Genomic DNA, 5,000 nt, shown 5'->3' with positions numbered 1-5,000 from the left:
AAGTAAAAGATGTCTAAAGTTAATATTTTTGAGCACTTACAGTCAAACCACACTGGACATGCCCAATCTCGTCTGATCTTGGAAGCTATGCAGTGTTGGGCCTGGTTAGTACTTGAATGGGAGACCACCTGGGAATACCAGGTGCTGTAGGTAATTTTATACTGCCATAACATTTTTTTCTATTACATTTTACATTTAATTTTTTCAACTTATCAATGAATTTACTTGAGTTAAGAAGTAAAAGAGGTCTAAAGTTAATGTTTTTGAGCACCTACAGCCAAACCACACTGGACATGCCCAATCTCGTCTGATCTTGGAAGCTATGCAGTGTTGGGCCTGGTTAGTACTTGGATGGGAGACCACCTGGGAATACCAGGTGCTGTAGGTAATTTTATACTGCCATAACATTCTTTTCTATTACATTTTACATTTAATTTTTTCAACTTATCAATGAATTTACTTGAGTTAAGAAGTAAAAGATGTCTAAAGTTAATGTTTTTGAGCACCTTACAGTCAAACCACACAGGACATGCCCAATCTCGTCTGATCTTGGAAGCTATGCAGTGTTGGGCCTGGTTAGTACTTGGATGGGAGAACACCTGGGAATACCAGTTGCTGTAGGTAATTTTATACTGCCATAGCAGTCTTTTCTATTACATTTTACATTTTATTTTTTCAACTTATCAATGAATTTACTTGAGTTAAGAAGTAATAGAGGTCTAAAGTTAATGTTTTTGAGCACCTACAGCCAAACCACAGTGGACATGCCCAATCTCGTCTGATCTTGGAAGCTATGCAGTGTTGGGCCTGGTTAGTACTTGGATGGGAGACCACCTGGGAATACCATGAGTTGTAGCTAATTTTATACTGCCATAACATTCTTTTCTATTACATTTTACATTTAATTTTTCAACTTATCATTGAATTTACTTGAGTTAAGAAGTAAAAGAGGTCTAAAGTTAATGTTTTTGAGCACCTACAGCCAAACCACACTGGACATGCCCAATCTCGTCTGCTCTTGGAGGCTATGCAGTGTTGGGCCTGGTTAGTACTTGGACGGGAGACCACCTGGGAATACCAGGTGCTGTAGGTAATTTTATATAGCCATAACTTTCTTTTCTATTACATTTTACATTATATTTTTCAACTTATCAATGAATTTACTTGAGTTAAGAAGTAAAAGAGGTCTAAAGTTAATGTTTTTTAGTGCCTACAGCCAAATCACACTGGACATGCCCAATCTCGTCTGATCTTGGAAGCTATGCAGTGTTGGGCCTGGTTAGTACTTGAATGGGAGACCACCTGGGAATACCAGGTGCTGTAGGTAATTTTATACTGCCATAACATTCTTTTCTATTAAATTTTACATTAAATTTTTTCAACTTATCAATGAATTTACTTGAGTTAAGAAGTAAAAGATGTCTAAAGTTAATGTTTTTGAGCACCTACAGTCAAACCACACAGGACATGCCCAATCTCGTCTGATCTTGGAAGCTATGCAGTGTTGGGCCTGGTTAGTACTTGGATGGGAGAACACCTGGGAATACCAGTTGCTGTAGGTAATTTTATACTGCCATAACAGTCTTTTCTATTACATTTTACATTTAATTTTTTCAACTTATCAATGAATTTACTTGAGTTAATAAGTAATAGAGGTCTAAAGTTAATGTTTTTGAGCACCTACAGCCAAACCACAGTGGACATGCCCAATCTCGTCTGATCTTGGAAGCTATGCAGTGTTGGGCCTGGTTAGTACTTGGATGGGAGACCACCTGGGAATACCATGAGCTGTAGGTAATTTTATACTGCCATAACATTCTTTTCTATTACATTTTACATTTAATTTTTCAACTTATCATTGAATTTACTTGAGTTAAGAAGTAAAAGAGGTCTAAAGTTAATGTTTTTGAGCACCTACAGCCAAACCACACTGGACATGCCCAATCTCGTCTGCTCTTGGAGGCTATGCAGTGTTGGGCCTGGTTAGTACTTGGACGGGAGACCACCTGGGAATACCAGGTGCTGTAGGTAATTTTATATAGCCATAACTTTCTTTTCTAGTACATTTTACATTACATTTTTTCAATTTATCAATGAATTTACTTGAGATAAGAAGTAAAAGAGGTCTAAAGTTAATGTTTTTTAGTGCCTACAGCCAAACCACACTGGACATGCCCAATCTCATCTGATCTTGGAAGCTATGCAGTGTTGGGCCTGGTTAGTACTTGAATGGGAGACCACCTGGGAATACCAGGTGCTGTAGGTAATTTTATACTGCCATAACATTCTTTTCTATTAAATTTTACATTAAATTTTTTCAACTTATCAATGAATTTACTTGAGTTAAGAAGTAAAAGATGTCTAAAGTTAATGTTTTTGAGCACCTAAAGCCAAACCACACTGGACATGCCCAATCTCATCTGATCTTGGAAGCTATGCAGTGTTGGGCCTGGTTAGTACTTGAATGGGAGACCACCTGGGAATACCAGGTGCTGTAGGTAATTTTATACTGCCATAACATTCTTTTCTATTACATTTTACATTTAATTTTTTCAACTTATCAATGAATTTACTTGAGTTAAGAAGTAAAAGATGTCTAAAGTTAATGTTTTTGAGCACCTAAAGCCAAACCACACTGGACATGCCCAATCTCATCTGATCTTGGAAGCTATGCAGTGTTGGGCCTGGTTAGTACTTTGATGGGAGACCACCTGGGAATACCAGGTGCTGTAGGTAATTTTATACTGCCATAACATTCTTTTCTATTACATTTTACATTTAATTTTTTCAACTTGTCAATGAATTTCCTTGAGTTAAGAAGTAATAGAGGTCTAAAGTTAATGCTTTTGAGCACCTACAGCCAATCCACACTGGACATGCCCAATCTCGTCTGATCTTGGAAGCTATGCAGTGTTGGGTCTGGTCAGTACTTTGATGGGAGACCACCTGGGAAAAACAAGTGCAGTAGGTAATTTTATACTGCCATAACATTCTTTTCTATTACATTTTACATTTAATTTTTTCAACTTATAAATGAATTTACTTGAGTTAAGAAGTAATAGAGGTCTAAAGTTAATGTTTTTGAGCACCTACAGCCAAACCACACTGGACATGCCCAATCTCGTCTGATCTTGGAAGCTATGCAGTGTTTGGCCTGGTTAGTACTTGGATGGGAGACCACCTAAGAATCCCAGGTGCTGTAGGTATTTTTATACTGCCATAACAGTCTTTTCTATTACATTTTACATTAAATTTTTTCAACTTATCAATGAAATTACTTGAGTTAAGAAGTAATAGAGGTCTAAAGTTAATGCTTTTGAGCACCTACAGCCAATCCACACTGGATATGCCCAATCTTGTCTGATCTTGGTAGCTATGCAGTGTTGGGCCTGGTCATTACTTGGATGGGAGACCACCTGGGAAAACCAGGTGCAGTAGGTAATTTTATACTGCCATAACATTCTTTTCTATTACATTTTACATTTAATTTTTTCAACTTATCAATGAATTTACTTGAGTTAAGAAGTAATAGAGGTCTAAAGTTAATGTTTTTGATCACCTACAGCCAAACCACACTGGACATGCCCAATCTCGTCTGATCTTGGAAACTATGCAGTGTTGGGCCTGGTTAGTACTTGGATGGGAGACCACCTGGGAATACCAGGTGCTGTAGGTAATTTTATATAGCCATAACTTTCTTTTCTATTACATTTTACATTACATTTTTTCAACTTATCAATGAATTTACTTGAGTTAAGAAGTAAAAGAGGTCTAAAGTCAATGTTTTTTAGTGCCTACAGCCAAACCACACTGGACATGCCCAATCTCGTCTGATCTTGGAAGCTATGCAGTGGTGGGCCTGGTTAATACTTGAATGGGAGACCACCTGGGAATACCAGGTGCTGTAGGTAATTTTATATAGCCATAACATTCTTTTCTATTACATTTTACATTACATTTTTTCAAATTATCAATGAATTTACTTGAATTATGAAGTAAAAGAGGTCTAAAGTAAAAAAGTTAATGTTTTTTAGCACCTACAGCCAAACCACACTGGACATGCCCAATCTCGTCTGATCTTGGAAGCTATGCAGTGTTGGGCCTGGTTAGTACTTGAATGGGAGTCCACCTGGGAATACCAGGTGCTGTAGGTAATTTTATACTGCCATAACATTCTTTTCTATTACATTTTACATTTAATTTTTTCAACTTATCAATGAATTTACTTGAGTTAAGAAGTAAAAAATGTCTAAAGTTAATGTTTTTGAGCACCTAAAGCCAAACCACACTGGACATGCCCAATCTCATCTGATCTTGGAAGCTATGCAGTGTTGGGCCTGGTTAGTACTTGGATGGGAGACCACCTGGGAATACCAGGTGCTGTAGGTAATTTTATACTGCCATAACATTCTTTTCTATTACATTTTACATTTAATTTTTTCAACTTGTCAATGAATTTCCTTGAGTTAAGAAGTAATAGAGGTCTAAAGTTAATGCTTTTGAGCACCTACAGCCAATCCACACTGGACATGCCCAATCTCGTCTGATCTTGGAAGCTATGCAGTGTTGGGTCTGGTCAGTACTTTGATGGGAGACCACCTGGGAAAAACAAGTGCAGTAGGTAATTTTATACTGCCATAACATTCTTTTCTATTACATTTTACATTTAATTTTTTCAACTTATAAATGAATTTACTTGAGTTAAGAAGTAATAGAGGTCTAAAGTTAATGTTTTTGAGCACCTACAGCCAAACCACACTGGACATGCCCAATCTCGTCTGATCTTGGAAGCTATGCAGTGTTTGGCCTGGTTAGTACTTGGATGGGAGACCACCTAAGAATCCCAGGTGCTGTAGGTATTTTTATACTGCCATAACAGTCTTTTCTATTACATTTTACATTAAATTTTTTCAACTTATCAATGAAATTACTTGAGTTAAGAAGTAATAGAGGTCTAAAGTTAATGCTTTTGAGCACCTACAGCCAATCCACACTGGATA

General features: G+C 37.0%; 2 non-coding genes and 20 pseudogenes across 2 annotated transcripts; all 22 read left to right on the top strand.

Annotated features, from left to right (window-relative positions):
• Positions 1-34: 34 nt before the first annotated feature.
• Positions 35-153, top strand: LOC148447868 (5S ribosomal RNA; annotated as a pseudogene).
• Positions 154-269: 116 nt separating this feature from the next.
• On the top strand, positions 270-388 carry LOC148447867 (5S ribosomal RNA). The gene has a single exon (XR_015875347.1). It is a non-coding gene; the product is annotated as a 5S ribosomal RNA (ribosomal RNA).
• A 117-nt stretch (positions 389-505) lies between these two features.
• Positions 506-624, top strand: LOC148447866 (5S ribosomal RNA; annotated as a pseudogene).
• Positions 625-740: 116 nt separating this feature from the next.
• On the top strand, positions 741-859 carry LOC148447865 (5S ribosomal RNA; annotated as a pseudogene).
• Positions 860-974: 115 nt separating this feature from the next.
• Positions 975-1,093, top strand: LOC148447864 (5S ribosomal RNA; annotated as a pseudogene).
• A 115-nt stretch (positions 1,094-1,208) lies between these two features.
• Positions 1,209-1,327, top strand: LOC148447863 (5S ribosomal RNA; annotated as a pseudogene).
• A 116-nt stretch (positions 1,328-1,443) lies between these two features.
• On the top strand, positions 1,444-1,562 carry LOC148447862 (5S ribosomal RNA; annotated as a pseudogene).
• A 116-nt stretch (positions 1,563-1,678) lies between these two features.
• LOC148447861 (5S ribosomal RNA) lies at positions 1,679-1,797 on the top strand (annotated as a pseudogene).
• A 115-nt stretch (positions 1,798-1,912) lies between these two features.
• On the top strand, positions 1,913-2,031 carry LOC148447860 (5S ribosomal RNA; annotated as a pseudogene).
• A 116-nt stretch (positions 2,032-2,147) lies between these two features.
• On the top strand, positions 2,148-2,266 carry LOC148447859 (5S ribosomal RNA; annotated as a pseudogene).
• A 116-nt stretch (positions 2,267-2,382) lies between these two features.
• LOC148447858 (5S ribosomal RNA) lies at positions 2,383-2,501 on the top strand (annotated as a pseudogene).
• Positions 2,502-2,617: 116 nt separating this feature from the next.
• LOC148447857 (5S ribosomal RNA) lies at positions 2,618-2,736 on the top strand (annotated as a pseudogene).
• A 116-nt stretch (positions 2,737-2,852) lies between these two features.
• LOC148447856 (5S ribosomal RNA) lies at positions 2,853-2,971 on the top strand (annotated as a pseudogene).
• Positions 2,972-3,087: 116 nt separating this feature from the next.
• Positions 3,088-3,206, top strand: LOC148447855 (5S ribosomal RNA; annotated as a pseudogene).
• A 116-nt stretch (positions 3,207-3,322) lies between these two features.
• LOC148447854 (5S ribosomal RNA) lies at positions 3,323-3,441 on the top strand (annotated as a pseudogene).
• A 116-nt stretch (positions 3,442-3,557) lies between these two features.
• On the top strand, positions 3,558-3,676 carry LOC148447853 (5S ribosomal RNA). Its single transcript, XR_015875266.1, has one exon. It is a non-coding gene; the product is annotated as a 5S ribosomal RNA (ribosomal RNA).
• A 116-nt stretch (positions 3,677-3,792) lies between these two features.
• LOC148447852 (5S ribosomal RNA) lies at positions 3,793-3,911 on the top strand (annotated as a pseudogene).
• Positions 3,912-4,035: 124 nt separating this feature from the next.
• LOC148447851 (5S ribosomal RNA) lies at positions 4,036-4,154 on the top strand (annotated as a pseudogene).
• Positions 4,155-4,270: 116 nt separating this feature from the next.
• LOC148447850 (5S ribosomal RNA) lies at positions 4,271-4,389 on the top strand (annotated as a pseudogene).
• Positions 4,390-4,505: 116 nt separating this feature from the next.
• On the top strand, positions 4,506-4,624 carry LOC148447849 (5S ribosomal RNA; annotated as a pseudogene).
• Positions 4,625-4,740: 116 nt separating this feature from the next.
• Positions 4,741-4,859, top strand: LOC148447848 (5S ribosomal RNA; annotated as a pseudogene).
• A 116-nt stretch (positions 4,860-4,975) lies between these two features.
• The window catches only part of LOC148447847 (5S ribosomal RNA), a 119-nt pseudogene continuing 94 nt past the window's right edge, over positions 4,976-5,000 (top strand).

This window comes from Taudactylus pleione, unplaced genomic scaffold, assembly GCF_031769625.1.
Source record: "Taudactylus pleione unplaced genomic scaffold, aTauple2 ptg001270l, whole genome shotgun sequence".
In the NCBI taxonomy this organism is placed as follows: Eukaryota; Metazoa; Chordata; class Amphibia; order Anura; family Myobatrachidae; genus Taudactylus; species Taudactylus pleione.
Note: the sequence above shows the minus strand (reverse complement) of the source record. Positions and strands in the feature narration are given on the sequence as shown.